Source organism: Corvus kubaryi, unplaced genomic scaffold (assembly GCF_017639235.1).
Source record: "Corvus kubaryi isolate FWS band 111438036 unplaced genomic scaffold, C.kubaryi_AGA036_p1.0 138, whole genome shotgun sequence".
NCBI classification, from domain to species: domain Eukaryota; kingdom Metazoa; phylum Chordata; class Aves; order Passeriformes; family Corvidae; genus Corvus; species Corvus kubaryi.
In genome coordinates, this window is record NW_024580672.1 from 14,639,894 (window position 1) to 14,657,305 (window position 17,412).

Below are 17,412 nucleotides of genomic sequence, written 5' to 3' on the forward strand. Positions count from 1 at the left end.
ATTTCTGAATAGAAAAGCTTTTCAGTTTTCTCTCTTTGAAATCTGTGCACACATCTGTGATCACAGACTAACTTTTCTCTGTTCTGTTTACATGGGCAGCACTGCACACACACACGGCAATATTTCCAATAATTTCGGACATGCAGTTTTCTGCCAGTTTGAGGCAGAAAAGCATCAATAGATAATATGGATACAAATTAAAGTCCTGACTCTCAAACACTTGTTGAGCTGAACGGTTCCATGTCAGGAGGGGAATCTCAGTGATGCTGAAGAGGCCTGTGACGTATGTATTACTCACAGGAGCCATGGTGCAAGACTGGAAATCCACTTCCAGCTCATTATGCATGTATGGTTTCAGTTGTCCTAATGGCAGGCTCACACAGATACACACTTTAACTGTACAGCAATGGGAGTAACCAAGCCTACAGCCATTCAGCACCAGTGTAACAGCAATGTACTGCAGCAGACACCTCTCCACAGCAACTGGGATGAGCTGGTGGCTGCTGCTATGCCATACTTTGAACCAGCACTTTCCATGGACAGGAAACAGGGCAGAATGAGAGCTGTGAGGAGTTCTCACATTTTCACATCAGCATGTCTAAGTGTTCAAACACACCTTCGAAATTTCCGGTTCAACCCCTGGATATTCATTTTGGAAAGAATAAGATTGAAGATGCAATGGCAATAAAAGACAAGATGGAAAGATAGACACAGCTCACTCCAAATCAGAAGATTCATTATTTAGTCTTCTTAAATGTATCACTATAAGAAATTAGATTATTATATACTAATACCTAGGAAAATCCAGTTGCTGATGTATCTAGTAGATATTCAGATGAGTGAGAACAGACTTGATGCTAATCAGGTGGGAAAGTCTGAAATAGCAACACAGAAAACCATTGTGGGTTCTTAATCTAGAGGAGTTAACCATCTGGGGCAATATGGCATATGTTGTGACCATGATTGTAGCCCCAGCTGTAGCCTGAGAGGAGCTGTGATTCTGCCTCTCTGGGCATCTGTGAGACCTACAAGGTCTTCAAGGTAACAGCTGGTGCTCTAGTACAGTCAGAAGGGGTGAAAATTTGGAGGTTTTTTTAAAAGCATAATTAGCACAAAACTGGGGTGGACTTACAGGGCCGAACAAGTTCTATAAATGATTTGCCACACCTTGCTCTTCCATCTCCTTTGTCTGTGCCTCCTACAACCTAGAAAAATTATCCTAATTCCTGCTGAGTCCTGCTAATACTGAGAGATTACTCAGAGGCTAAGGAAAAGATGAACTGGACTGAAGGACCATCGCACTGGGTGAGCTTCACCCAGCTAAGCCTTGATATTTATATCTGTCTCTCACACTAGAAAGAAACATTCATTTCTAGGGCACAGTCCTGATCCCAGAGTAGATGCCTCAAGCATCCAGATGCATTGCTCATAACAGGCTCTGAAGGACCCAGTTTCCCTGCACTGAATATAAAATTTGTTTTAAGTTGACTATTCCAAATACAGACAAACCATTGACTTCTAGTCATGCCAAACCTCATCCCAGCTGACAACCTTGACAGTCCAGTATTAAAGCAAGTCAATGAAGAGTTTATCTAGGTGCACAGGACTGATAGGAAACCCTGAGATGTTTGTAGTTACCCAGTGCTACAGCTCATGGAAGTCAAAGCCTGGACTTTGAAATACAGACAACTTCAGGTTGATCATCAAAGGCTTTAACCAGCTCAAATCTCCTCCAGCAGAACTTTGCTGGTCCATCTTCCCTGCAGGGTTGCTTCTGTCCTTGAAGAAGACACTAATCCTCCCACAAGGATCTCCAAGGATCTTGCTGTGATGGAGCTAATTATAGGTAATCTGCTGATATACAATTAAATATGCTCACCAGCACAATTTGTGGGGTGCATGGTATGTTCTACTATGCCAAGCAAAAGGATCTGACAGTGGACAGGAATAAATACCAGCTTGGACTGCAGGAGATTAGTGATCTGAAGCACCTGCTGTGTGACAGAGACATCCAAGCTTGGATGCCAGTTCAAACAAATTCCTTTAAACAAGGATGCTTTGTCATGTAGTGTTAGGAAACACAATTCTTTGTTAATCAAAATTAAGGAATAATTTTTGAATATTTGCTTTTTACTAGAGACCAGAGGAGGAGAGAACAGAACTGCTAATCCACCCAGTGTGCTACAAATACTGTAAGAAGAGACAATTGTCCCAGTAAGGAGACTGAAAGCTAAAAATATAAGGCAGAGGCTGAAGGGCAGCCAAAGGCACAGGGTGATATTCCATGTCTGTGATCACACAGCTGGCTTGTGCCCAGGGCCTGTTCTCTGTCACCGCAGCACTGCTTAAATACATCCCAGAGTGTGACAGTACAAATAAAAAAGCTGCTAGAGACTGTAGGGAAAAGAAGGGTTGCATGGAATGATGTCTTCACTGTCCTTAAGTTAACATGAAGCCAAAGATTACTGTCAGTGCAAGGGCACAGCTGGCAGAATCTGCTGCTAAATGACTGATCCCACCAGCACCAACCGAGGACTGATGGAACCAGCAGTGGGAGTGGATTATGAGCAGTCTCCAATTGGATCAGAAAGTTGTTTTACAGAAACCATGGCACAAAGCATTCCTTACTGAACCGGACACACAGGTCTGGAAAGGGGCTTTGTATTACCCCAGAGTTCCCCAAGTACTTCCAGTCTGAACACAAGGAGATGTAAAAAGCAGGAGTGTGTTCTACATAATACCACAGAGCCTTTCTGTCTTCTAAAATTTAACCAATAAAAAAAGCAACACAAACAAACAAACATACCTTAGCTGAAGAATCTTGGTGGGAAAGTCAAGCGGAAATTATGTCCTCCCAAAAGTTTCTGCAACTGTCAAAGACACCCAGAGGTCAAAAATACCCAAGAGACCTCAGTGAGAACCATGAGTTTCAGAACAAAGTCCAAAATACTTTGTTCAAGTCATTTCTTCAAAGTTAGGATCAAATATGAAGCAGCCAAATTAAAAAAATAAAAGCATCAAAGGACTAGTTACAGAATATGAAAAATCCAAAGAAACTGCACAATGCACGTGATTCCCTGTGCCAGGGCTAGCATCTAGCATGTACGTACTTGAACATAACAGGATTTATTCCTATCCATGGACTACACAATGTATTTATGTTTGCAATTGAGGTATTGCACAATGCAATGAATAGCAAAGTAATAACAGAGAATAAATCAGTTTCCTTGGCACCAGGTTCTGGATAGGACTAATCTGCAAATAGCACATGACTCATTGGCAATTCCCTTTCATATGCTAATTTAAAGAGAATGATACAGAAGTTCATAAAATTCTGCCCATACTGACATCTGTATCTGTTCAGACAACCAGTTTATATAGGTGTTGGCTGTGAGGTGTATTGTCCACTAACCAGAGTCCTGAGCCAAAGATATTTAACCAAAAGGAGTTCCCAGAGAAGGATGAGCATGGAATAAGTAAAGTCCTATCTTTAGGCCATTACATCTATGAAAAAACATATCATCACATAAAAAACATAAAAAAACAGTCATCACATAAAAGCAGATTATAACCTTTAGGTGAATTAACAGCTACCTGTTTTACAGGTGGGAGAGAATTAATTTTTTCCAAAAAGAAGGTGGCAGGAGATTTGTTTTGGAAAGGCTGAATGCCCTCAGTGTTAAGATCATAAGACTTAAGCTACCACCGTGGGTTGTTTCAACAAGAACAGCACAAGACATTCCAGCACAGCACAGGAGGATTCCTGGCCTCCATGGCATTCAATCAAGAAATGTGTCTTTTCTGAGCCTTGCTTTTCATTATTCTTTGTAAGAACAACACAGGGAGTAGAAATTTAGCACAGGGGAGGCAGGGGGTGGATGCAACACACTTCCGAACACTGCCTAGTCAATTACAGCTGTGGAATCATACTCAATTGTAGCGTGAGCCAAATAGATTCCAGGTGTTTTTAATTACTTGTTGCTATATTAATGTTACTTCCATGGTGATTAGAAAAGCTGTGACTCAGAAAAGAGCCACCACAGGTATGACAAGTATTTCAAACTGGAAAGAAACACACTGGTCTTTCCTGATGCAGATCCACCAAGTGGTAAGGTGGTGAACATAAAAGGGAATCTTAGAGCAGATAAAAGAATATTCTACTTAACTCATGCATGTTATTAAATACATATTAAGACATAAGTAGCAAAGAGTCTTGTGGGGGAAAAAATTGATGAAGTCAGGTCTGCCATGCAAGCGGTTCAGGAAGAACCCTTCTAAGCTGAGAACTCGAGTGAGTAAATCCCCACTGTCTGTGCATGACTGATTCCTGTATCCGCAGGTGGGTGCTTAGCTAAGGGTGTTTCACACCCACAGCTCAACATGCACACAACAGGCTGCACCTCTGGCTCAGCTCAGGATAATGCATCTACACAGGCATGCACACACTGAAGAAGTGCCTGTACACCCCTCCCTGCTCTGCCCTAAGAGCAGATCCCCCATTGCTTGGTGCTCACTTGGCCTCCCATCTTACTTCTTTTTTCTCATTCACTTACCTGGTTGCATTTTTTTTTTGCCTTTCAATGTTTTTCAAAATCAAATGAATGCTACGCAAAAGCTGTGTTAGTGCAATGTTTACCCAGCAAGGTCAGGAAGATGGCAAAAGCTATCAGGCACACAAGGATGGGGGAGAAGTGCAAACAAGAGCAGTTAATGTCAGACACTTCCGGAAGCATAGCCAAAGGCAGGGTCAGGGAGACCAGAACAGCTAAAATCACTCAAGTCCTATTCTGAGCACTGCAGTAAGGCTCAAGAAATACTCATGTAGATCATTCCAAATCTCAGGAGAGTAAAAATATATTTAAATTTTCCCTTGCATTGTGTAAGAAAAAGATTTTCACCTGAGAAGCAGCTATTTCCTATAGAAGACTTTTGACCACAGAACACTATGTATCTCCTAAAGGTATCTCTCATTTTAGGGCAGAGTTAAAAGCAGGATGCAGAGGCTATTCTTCCACTCCCTATCAGCTGCTTGTTAGCTATTTAGAAACTCATTAACTTCCAAAAGAGACCTTGGCCCTAATTAGTGCCTGGACTGATCAGCCTGGCCCTTTCTCTTTCACCTCTGCCCCTCAGAGCCTTCTAGAATGATTAAAGGAAACCACGCTTCTTTTGTACAATTTTAAAAATGGTATTTTTTGAGCTATCAGGATCTGCACAGCTGTTGAATTCAGTTCTGCCTTGGAGCTTACCAGACCACTCCAGAATCCTCCAGTTTGCTTTGGCACCCTAGTTCTTCAAGCATACATGTATCACTCTTAAATCCTTCACTAAACCAAGCTCTGTAATTTCCTTTCCTTGGCCTTTCATGCAACAAAATCTACTTTAACTGGGACTGAAGTGTCACCAAGGCCATTCAATCAACTGTAATGTTGGTGCTAATCCTGCAATCTTTTTAACACTGTCAATAAGAGGGAAGTGAATAAAAAATGGACTAATTCCATCTTCCAAAATGATAATGTATTTTGCATGTAGATGTGTACCTTCCATCACAGTGAGGAAAAGAACTTATCAATATAATAGAAAAACAAGAGGACTCCTCACTTTAATTTCTGTCTAAGTGGATGCAGTTAACACTCTCATTTTCAATAAGTATGAGCACTAAAAGATAAACTGTAAAAAAGCAAAATGAGAGAAGTTACAATTCCAAAGCACAAGCACAGTCTTACTTGGGCTCTTATGCAGTTTAATGTCTGTGGCCAGTATCTGTAAATTATTTTTTATTTCTTGAATTTCTTCCAGTTTCTCAGAAATATATTTCACATTCATCATGTCTGCAGAAGAAAATAAAGGCTGCCATGCCCTGAAACTGGTCATTTTGGATAATTGGACATGGGATCCTCTGCTGCACAGCCACAGGTGCACTCACAGTCCAGCTAAAGCCATCATTTTCCCAGGTAATTGTGATAGTCCTTATTCACCAAAATTAGAGGAAGCAGTGCCCTTGCTCATGGACTATCAAAATAGTCAGTACAAGGGCTATAAAGTAGTAATACTACCCTAAGAACTCTGTAATTAATATAATTAATGTAAATGCTACCTAAAGACTCTTATCTTATTGTAGGTATGCACACAGTGTTACAGGAAGGCAAACTGAAGCTATTGTAATTCATTATCATAATTATATATTAATGATAACCCTGGATTTCTTTTTCCAAAACAATGTTTGGAAAACATCATCACTACAGCAACAGAAATTCCAGCAAGACTGAGGATAGTAAGATCCTGAAGGGTATCCTACTAGTAGCAATTAAATTAAATTAAATTAAATTGCAATCAAAATATTTCTCATCCTGGTAAAAATGATAAAATATTTCAACAAAACATGATGTCATTCCACACAAGGAATTTCTTAACATTGTATCTAAGAGAGCCATGAAGCTACAAGTCCATTTAAAATAACAGTCAGTGACCTGTTAAAAATGTTCCTGTTCTGGCATCCTTACCTTGAGTAGTCACATATTTACCAAGCTTGAGGCAAAGGTATGGTCAAACCACTGTTCAAATATTTCCTGCATTCTACTGCTGTTTTCCTTAGGATTCCATATATGTGTGTACCCTGACCACATTTGCCTATTTTCCTGCTTTTTTACCTTCTCATAAACAAATTTCTAATTCTGTATTAACTGTCCTTTGTATTCAAACACAGTTTCACACACACACTCAGGCATTTTCAATTTCTTGAAGAGCAATCTTTAAAAAGAAACATACTAAATAAGTGTGTTTTTCCTAAGTAAAAATTTCAGTCTATATTACTCTTGGGAGAAAAGACTTCTGCTTCAGAGAATTCTGGGACAGAGAAAACTTTCCCAAACAAGAAGTGCTTCCAGATTTGTAAGCCCAACTGATCAAATACCAGACTTTCAATCCTGAAGAGCACTGCAGTATTTCCACATTCATTCTCTGTAGAATTTGGTTGAAAATTTGAAATAATGAATTCTATGGAAATATGGATTTATCCTAAAGATATATTTTCCTGACAGGATGGAGCATTATCTCCTTACCAGTTCTCATTTTTAAGTAACTTCAGGCAACAGATCCTCTTCAGAGTGAGCACTGCTTTTCCAAATGGCCCTCTCTGCCAATATTCTCAGGGCAGTAACTCTAAGCTGCCCTCAGCAATGCTGGAGGCTCCCTGTGCTTGCAGGATAAAGACCAATCCGAAAGATACATGGTGGGCTCAACAGCCTTCTTGTAACGTAGTGTCACTGCAGACAAAGTAGCTTCATTGGAAAAGGTACTGGGTGAAACATTTGAGTTATTTTTTGAAAAGTTTTTCTGAGTGAAACTCAAAATGCAACAGATTTATTTGACAAATACCTAGGAAGAAGCTTCCAGTGCTGATAATAGTGGGGAAAAGCCCATCAGTTTTGTGATGCTGAAAATAACTAGATGTAGATTCCTACCTAACTTATTTTAAAAATATGAGTTAGGCATCTAAATCACTTAGATCAATTTTTTTTAAAAGGTATTTAGGTTCCAAGCCCCCTAGACTTAAGATACTTGCCCATAAACAGGAAGTTTTGCAGAGAATACCATATAACTTCAAAAAAAAAAAAAAAACAACCAAAACCCAAAAAAACTACAGCATACTGGCCAAGCAGAAAAAGCTATTACCATCACAATAGTCAACCATTTAAATAAATCATCAACATGATTGATCTTAGTGGCCTTTAATCCAAATGGCTCTTTTCCCAAGCTGTGCAGGACACTCTGTCCAGTATGTTGCATCTAAAAGATAATAACCATTGTAGATAAGATGGCTGTATACAGCATTTAGATACAAATATCAGGGCTTGTCCCTGCACCTGAGCTACATTGTCCACTAGTCAGGATGCCCCCAACTTTGGCATGGACAGGCAAATAAGAGATAAGAGAACCAGAAGAACTGCCCCTCCTATGTGCAAGGGCAGTCCACATATCAGGGAAGGCAGGGCCAGGTTCCCCTTGCACACTGAGCTTCAGAAACCTCCCTGAAGAAGGCAGAGAAATGAAATAGCAGGGTACAGTTTCTCCCTTTGTGCTTTGAGCTCCTGGGGCCAGGCTGTACCTGGCCTCCTCACTTCATTTCAAGAGAGCCTGGTTAGACTGAGACGAAAGGGTCCAGGCTGGCTTTGACTGCGCAATAACGCAGGAAGCACAAGAGCCTTTATTTCCTTCTCTTTGGATAGTCCTGATTAAAAGAGCTTTAAAAGGTGCAAAACCATGCATGTATAACCTGATATCACAGCAACAGCCTGATGCCAGGGAATCATGTTAGCTGACCACCATTGTCTGCCCAACACCAGCTCCTGTCTCTCTGCCCGCAGAGCCTTATCTGGCTGATGTCATACTGCTGGTGAGAGGAGCAGAGGTGAAAAAGCAAGCAGGAAACCACCATGGACACCTGCACAAAGCCAAGGACTGTTGGAAGGAAAGATTTACAACCAGAATTTCACACACAAGCATATTTAAGTAGCACAGGCAAAGTCATGAAATGAAGGAGACTGATGGAGCAGCAATATTTCCTGAGCTCAGTGGAAGGGGTGACTGAACAGAAGGGTGGTGGGACAGGAAATGTGGAAGGAGGTGTGAAGGTGAGAATACCAGAAGGTGGAATTATGTAGTAACACCTTCAGACACTGTGGGTTTAGTGGCATATTGGACAGACCATAAGGGTTGCAACTACATGAGGAAAATGAAGACTAGGAAGTGGAGAAATGAGCTGGTACAGGAATTTTCAAGGCTGCCTGAAAGGCTTGAGGTCATCCTGCAGCTGGGGATCTCATCTGAGTTGGCTCCTGACAGGAGGTACAGAAGGAAGGGAACATACTGCATTTGTTGTCCTAGAGAGTAACATGTTTGCAAACTACTTGTTACTAGCCACAAGATTAAGGCTTGGAAGAGAAGTTAAAAAAGTCTGGATGATTGAATTTATTTCACTCACATCTGCTATTCCTGAGTGACATAGGCTTCGATCTATTATTACTTACCTGACAATAAATTATCTACATTATTAGTTAATGAATGTATTGACAAAGATGCAAGAAAATTATGTCCTCAAATCGTTGCTGGCTTGCCCTATTGAAACAGCAACACTAAATAAATTATTATGGGTAATGCAGATAATCAGAACAGGCCAAGGAAGGGTCCAAAAGATGGGGCATCATTCAGAGGAGGGTGAGATATCTTCATCAGATTTCATAAGTCACTTTGCCTTTCTGTGCCATGTGTGCCTGTTTATAGTACACCACTAACACCATCTCCTGGCCGGTTGGTGTCTGGACTAAAATCTTTATAAAGGTCTCAGAGAGCCTGAAATGAAAGGTATCTCAAACATAGAAACCATTGTTGTCATATCTTCTCTACATTCATATTCACTGATTTCACTTATGCCAAAATAATGCCATACCCATCCCCAGAATTAGAAGTAGGGTGTGGGCATTCCAGCTACTTTTTTTTTTTCCAAAGGGTTTCCAGGAAGATGTATCAGAATACTCTCAAATCAGCTTACATTTTCAGAACTGACTGTTGATTTGGTTATATTTTGTTTTGGAGCCCACTGAGAAAAACCAAAACTTTTATATTAAGAAAAAGCCTGTGAAAACCAATCCTTTCCCAGTGTTTCAAATTCAGCACTTTAAGCCTTACACACTTTCTGAAACATCAGTAATATATCTTCCCAACCTATTGCTGTAAAATATTCAGTATTCCCTGTTCTTTTTACTTTTTTTTTTTAAGATATCAAGAACATCCAGAGATGCAGAGAGTAACTCTTCAACTTCATGCGCTTTTGGTATATCCAAGTAGTCAACAGATCAAAGTCTGTCTATTTACTGAATTTATCTAGCTGTTTTCAAGCATTTAAGGATTTCACATCTTCTTGATCTTTTAAAACCTTACATATCTGTAGATGTCCGGTATAGCACGTTAAGGCATTACCTTGGAGATTGCTCAGGGTTTATTGCTCCTATATATCAATTGGCCCAGACACCTTTCATTTCAAAATCACTTAACTGACTCACTGCTCAAGGAGCTTCAGCTTTCAAGACCATGTTTAGCTTTCAAGATCATATTTCCAGAAAAGAAATCATCAGAATCAGCAACTTGAATTTTTGTCTTTAAATTAATTCAGGAACATACGGTCAGCTTCTAATTTTAGCTAATCTCAGAATAAACAAACAGCAGCAGAGCTTCCTGCATTATTAACAGCATAATCAATCTGGAGTCTTGAGCACAGTCTGTCCTGGAGGATTGAGTACTTGGAGCTATAGTGGGTGACTATATAGTGGGTGAGGAGAACAACTCTATGAATCCTTTGGAAGGTAATCAGATTGTTGTACTCCTGAGGGATTTTCATAAAAGGGAACTGCAGTGTCATACTTTCTGGAATAGCTTGTAGGAAATACTGCATGAATGCCATTGGTATATGATAATTGCAAACATTTTTCAGATGACTCCAGTGCTCTGTTCAGCCAGCTTAGATTGAAAGGATGGTTTGCTGCAGGCTGCGTATTTCCTCCAATTCCATTACTGCCACACCAGAAGAGATAAACTGTCATTTTAAAAGCTAGAAAATAGTACTTTTGCCCAGGATGGTTGAATTGATTTTGAGTGATCAATGCAACACCAGCTACAGCTCAGCAGAAGAAAACATAAAGATGTCAGCTTTCTCACACCTGAGTATCTGAGGGAGCCCATGAAAATCTCTGAAGAGCTGTACAGGGGCAGTACCACAGCCACCTCTTGCATTTGGTGTTTAAGTGAATTCTCCAAGAAATACTATCTCCAGCCAATTAAAAAAGTAAGATCTGGGTTTTATTTGGTATTGGTTGAGTCATAATGCAACAAGTTTATGAATACCCAACTGAGTGCCTGAAACCTTTAGATCAATTGCTCTGCTCCATTCCACTGCATGAAGCTGTAACATCTCCCTGCTGCTATGAAACATGGTGAGCGGAAAGAACCATCCCAGTGGATGTCATCAATAGTGTGTTGGTGCAATTTGAAGAAAACAATACAATTTAACTGATCTGAAATTTTGTCTGTTATCTGTGGGAAGTCTCAGAAAGTGACCTTTATGGAGGCTGAATGTTAAAGAATGTGTTTTGACAAAGTGGGAAGAAAAGCTTTGTTTATGCCATCAGAAGAGGCAAATCCACTGAGACACTCAACTGGTAATGAACTGTGAGTCACCAAACCATAGTCAATAAGCCATAAAGGCCAGTAGGAATGGTAAACTGACAAACAGGGGGAGTTTACAACTTTAGGTGGCAAAAGAGCCTCTGAGATAAATGGGAGTCCTCTGTTCCAGAAAAGATGGCCTGGCCCTCCAGGCAATCGTTCCCACAGCTTCCCAGAAAGCTTTTCTCAATGACAGACAAACCCATCCAGAGTTTGCTTGGACACCTTCTGCTTCAAGCTGCTTACTCTTTCAATGGCACAGGAGAAGTAAGAGCAGGCTGGGCAGCTCAAGAGCCCTACACTGGGCTTTGCCTTTCTGTAGCTCAGTTCCATTATGTGCAAGACAGAGACAATGGTACTAAGATTGTGATAAGCATTTTTATGATCAGCTTACAAGCACAGCACCAGCTAATTAATGCAGCTAAGTTTGATACATGTAGCTCTCAGAGCCACATAACTCTCTATAACAAACAGATCCCTTTCACAGCAAAAGAGACTGTCTCCAAGGATGATGTTATCAGACTGCCAAAAATCACAAACTTTCAAAAATGAGGACAACGCTGGTATAATGGATACAGTGTGCTAAGAAAAGTAGGTCTAAGAATGAACTAGCAGGATTATGTAGCTTGGGAAACCAAAACTGTGATTTTAATCAGCAGCTGCCACTGATAGAAGTGCAAAGGTTTGTGTTTGGTTTGAGATGGCAGCACTACAGATACTGAAAGTTTATTTCATAGGGAAAACAAATGGATCTTAACTCTTCAAAGGACAGGAATTATTGAGCATTTTAAGAACTCAATTTTTACCAGTCCTTCATGTGTGCATTCCTATCGGGGTCCCACAAAGCAGGTTTATAATTCAGGTGGCTCAGACCATGGGGAAATAAGGAAGCTGGAGAAGGGCTCTGTGGCTCAGGTAAGGTAAGAGGTGTTAAAGAGGGTGCAGGAGCACTCCAGGCTCCCAGGGCAATACAGATTGCAAATCTGAGGAGAGGTTTCCCACCTTGGGAATGTGAGGAACTTCCAAGCTACGTGGCAATCAAGTCCTTTACTGTAATTTAGCATTCCTCCTGCTTCTGAAATTTCTTTATCCCCTTCATTTGGGGTTTGGGTTTGCCCCTTCATTTGTCTTAGCTTTATTTTTTTCTTACTTAACCATATTTTTAAAATAAGCAGCATACATTTAGGGTCAGTTCCTCAGCAGTCAATGGAATTGTCACTGAGGGACCCCAGAGGATAAATTTGCCTTTAGTATACTTTTTGTGTTTCACTGCACCGCAGTCCTGTTTTTGTCAGGTTTTCAGTAGCAAAGCATGCAGGCTGGGTGAGCAGCATTATTTATGGCCAACACACATGGCCAGGAATCAGGCAGAAGATCAGACAGCAGTGGCAGACTCTTTTAAAGTTGTGGTCACATACCCCACCCAAGCTGAGAAACATCATATTTCAGCAACCTTCTCAGCATCAGTGGGATAAAGCCCAGAAAAGAGAGCATTACTGCAGCAAAAGGAGCAATGGTCACTGTGTCAGAGCCAGCTGCCAACCTGAGAAGATTAAACTAATGAATGACACAAAGACTCCATTCTTCCTTGTTTCTCATCTTCCTCTTAAAATCCTCCCCCACACTGAGTTGAGATCCTCACCCCACACTGCCAAGAGATCAAGACCTGTTGTTGAGATAACAAGAACTAAAAGGTTTACAAGGTGTTATACAGGATGGCATGGTTGAGATCCAAAAAAGCACTTAAGCATCTCAGAAGACATTTAGGCCACATTCAGGTGATTACAGAATGCCCAGCAATTACAGAATGCCCCCAGCAATATCATCCAATTATAAAATACTTAATCCCTGTGTTCTCAACAGAAAATCCCTGCAGTTTTGCTCTGGCACATACCAGAGACAGCAGCTCTGGACACACTGGAGCCCAGCAGCCACAGACACACCCTCTTCAAAGAACAGCTGGAGGAGACAGGTCTGGTGGTCAGAGCCTTTACTCAGGATTCCAGGAGACCCAGATGCAATTCCGGCTTGTAGAGATCAAAGCTATCTTTCCCCAGAAGTGCTCCAGCTTCTACCTGGAAGCTGTCCTTGGGCACTCAGTGAGTAATTGGAGGCTGCTGGTGCAGACTGGAGCAGGCTCAGGCATGTATGCTGCCGAGTGTGCAGGGCTGCTTGTGCTCCCAAGGCAAGCAAAAAGGAATGTCAAGCCAACCAGAGCAGCGTGTCTGGCTGGTCTCTACTCAGATGCCCACACACAGACATCCAGTGTCATTTAAGACATCCTTGACTACCCTGCCTGACTTCCAGTTCCCACTCCAAAAGTGCACGAGTGTCCTAGAGGTCCTGTGTCACAGGATATCTTGGGCAAAGTTAAGAGTAAAAAGAGTTTACTCATCTGTAAAGTTACAGGTATTTGTGCAGGTATCTTAACCATCTTGGCACCTGTTAATGCAATACATGCTTTGTTTAGACAAATTAATTAAGTACATGGTAAGTTTAGGCGTCTCCAACTAGAGGCAGTCCAAGGATGAGTGAGGTGTCACATGACCAGTGTAAGTCATCAGTTCTGGTTCTGGTCTTGCATGACCTGTTTTACATGTCTCATGTATTCATTAAATCAAGCACCATGTCTTTATTAAATCAAGCTCCAAATCCTTATCCTTCAGAACTAGCTAGCTCCAAGACATCCCATAAAAAATTACACCAAATAAAGCACTTACCCACACAAAGGCTTCATGGAAACTCAGCTGGAAACTGATGTTCTGTTCCAGCAGAAGCAAACTGCAAAACAGGCAGGACTTTGCTGGAGAAGCATCCAAAGAACATTAAATATGCTGGCAAAGCTAAACAGCAGTAGGATCAGGCATTCAAATGAACATAAAATATGATTATTTACGTCAGCCACAATTTCATGTTCAGCAAGATTTGCTGTTGTAAATATCTGTCTTGAACAGCAGAAGTGTCAAGGGAATGCTTCTTCACCTGAGAGACTGTCCTCACCCACACCCCAGGAGTGCATGTACCAACAGCAGCACTGTCTCACCAAGCCCGTGGCTGCAGGTGATTGCTGAAAATCTATGATTCAGCGTTGCATAGTTACACAGACAGACTGCTAATGCATGAGGAAGTCAAGAGCAGAAGACTGTCTCTTCTGGTGGCCCGAACATCCATCTCTGATTTTTATGTGACTCTTCCACAAAGACAACTTCCTCTGGTTTCCCCTTCTTCTGATAGGTCTTGTGGAGTTACTGAAGAATATCAGGGGACGTAGGGTGCAGGATATCTGTGGCTCCCAGGTTCTCTGTGCATACATGCATTGTTCTATAATCTGCTCACAAGGCTAAAACATTCACAGAATAGAATCATAGAATCATTTAGGTTGGAAAAACATTTAAGATATTCAAGTCCAACTATCCTAACTGCCAAGTCCACTGCTAACCATGTCCCTTAGAGCCACATCTACACGTGCCTCCAGGGATGGTGACTCAGTCATGTGCTGCAGTGAGTGACCAACCACGTGCCATGAGTAATAAACTACTGGAAAGGCATTTACACTGTAAAAGGCAATACAATCCTAAATCCATAAGGTATTTATGGCTTGAGGGAATAAGTCTACACAGCACAGCTCAATTAGGTTTCAGGAAAATTTGATTGTACTAACCCAGTGCTGCACTTCCAAGAGGATCCATTCACTCGGGCCAGGCCAAGTATAAATGCATGGATGTCTCTGTGACTGGGGGATAAATACACCCCTTATCTCAGACAAAACTGAGTATGCCAGGTTTTGGTGTGTGGAAACACCATCATTTATACATTGCAACCTCTAGATGTGTGTCAGCAGATCTGCCTTCCCCTGGAATCAGCTACCTGTCTCCATCGATCCTCATTGTCCCATAAAGTCCTTCCACATAGCTAAGGGACTCTTCAGGTTTATTTTTTTGTCCAAAACCAGTGAAAATTGGATGTTGCAATATCCCTTGCAGGTTCAAACAGCAGAATCTCATTTGCTTCATGTAAGAGCCAGACAGTTGATACTCAGCTTTCCATCACAATGTGAGGAACAAGGCTGGAGACACAAGCTGCCCTTGTAGGTGAAATCCACAATAAGGCCTTCATTTGCTCTCGGTTAAAACCTTTACAAATACTTAGATTGCTGAGATGATTTAATGGGCTTGGAAAGAGTCAGGGAGCTGCAACAATCCTCAGTGGTCTGCTTTGCAAGTTAATGGCTTTCCTTTTTCTGTGTGTGCACTTACTGAGAGAAACCTAACCCTTCCCCAAGCCTTCACCTTTGATCAGTGCAGGTATCAAATGCTGGTTAGCTTAGATATATTTTGTGCTTGTTTCTTATGCAAATGCAAGTACTATACACCAGCTGGCACTGCTGCCAAATTTGTTTCATGGTTTTCAGTCTGTTTTCTACCTTTTGCCTAAAAGGAGTATTATGTACATGGAGATAAGGTTTCTGTGAGAAGATAGTGAGAGATTTATTTTCTCTTACAAATTATGAGATTAAATCCATTTTGGAGTAATTCCACTGAAACCTGTAGCATTATACCAATAATAACTTAATTACAGTGTTTGCTAAAAATCATCAGTAAAAAGCTAATCTGTGTTTCAAGAGCTTTGTTAATCTTATGGTGAGGTTGACCACTTACATAATTTTTAGCAAGGCATTTACACTATGCCTAATCAAAGTTAGCCAAATATCTTATGCTCCAAATCAGCCCTGTGTGGGCAGGCCTGATAGGCCAAGTCCAACTCCAGGACTGAATCTGATCCTTTGAGCTTGAAGAATCAGCTTGTATATGGCCATGAGTCCTTTCTTGTGCCCAAAGTCACAAGCTTCCTCCTTCAAACCTCCTCTTGTTTCTGGGCTATATATTCTTGATAACAAGGTTGATTGTAATGGCTCACCAGAAACCCTGGTTTCTGGTTCCAGAACAGATACACACTCACACACAGAAAGATAAAAAAACATTCAGACTTAGCCTTAGGAAATCAAAATTAGGCCTGAATCCCTGCAGGATTTGGCTTGAGGCTATAAAACAGGCATCTGGAGTTAAATCTTCCTTGATTTAGGATTTCTGATGAGGATAATCTCTAGATAGAGAGATCACACCAAATTATTTGTGAGCTTTGGTTCTTGTTCAGTGGATTATTCTTTAATTCAATTAAAATAGCAAACCCTGGCCAGAGGATTTTATCCATGTGTCCATCTTTAAGTACTCTCATTTAAATCAGAATGTGATGGCTTGCAGGACTTGGCTCACAAGAACAGTGAGAGCAACTCCTTACAAAGCTTGAATCTACATTCAGACTCGATATTTGAAATTAAGCACAGACGTGTATAGGCTTTTCAACCTTTGTTTAGGGCTTTGGATCAGTTTGCCAGAAGAAGTCACCCTGATTACTTAATTCTTCATGTCATTGCAGATTCACCTCCACAGAGCCCTCACAATGCAGGGTGCACTCATGGCCCAGCTTTGCTCAGGTCTTCTGGCTTGAGACATTTCTTGAAGTGAATGCTGTCCTCAAGGTGCTCCCATAAATCTCACCCATAGGACAGCTAGAAACTCCTTGAGCATTTCAGGCTAAGGTCAGGGCCACTGTGCCCTTCCATTCCACTCTCTCCTCCTTCAAAAACTCCAGACAACTGGTACAGCTTTATTACTGTGCCACCCTATATGCCAAAAACCTCTTGAGAGAAGGCAGATTCACACCAAAGTCCTGCCATGGATGGGGCAGAACAAGGCTCTGCACAAGGGAAGATACCAAACCATCTGTGAGGAGCTCCACAGGGCTGGGTCCCACAGGCAAGGTCAGGGACATCCTCTGTGTTTTGTGTCTCAAGAGAGGTATCAGAACATAAGTGCTCAACAGCACACAGAACTGGGTAGGTACACAGTGCCCAAAGTTGAGACTGGGCCACTTTACAAGGCAAGACTGTTTAAAGCCCACGTTTTTTATGCAGATATATAAAATAGCAGTAGTGTACCCGATCCTTTTTCTGGGCCTTTCATGAAAACCTGACACAAACAGGATGTAATGGGTCACCAGAAAATCCTACCAGCTGGCTAAGACTGTCATAGGCAACTTCATGACTGATGGTCATACAAAGAGCAAATTTCTTTCAGTTTTCTGTGAAATGGTAAATTTTATGCAATCTATAGCTTAATATTTAATGTATAT

At 41.2% G+C, this 17,412-nt stretch overlaps 1 protein-coding gene across 1 annotated transcript in view; it reads right to left on the reverse strand.

Annotated features, from left to right (window-relative positions):
• GPAM (glycerol-3-phosphate acyltransferase, mitochondrial) overlaps window positions 1-2,894 on the reverse strand; it is a 47,256-nt gene extending 44,362 nt beyond the window's left edge. The window contains exon 1 of the mRNA XM_042019314.1: window positions 2,807-2,894. The gene's annotated coding sequence lies outside the window, so the exon portion shown is untranslated. The remainder of the gene's footprint in view (window positions 1-2,806) is intronic.
• Between the last annotated feature and the right edge of the window lie 14,518 nt (window positions 2,895-17,412).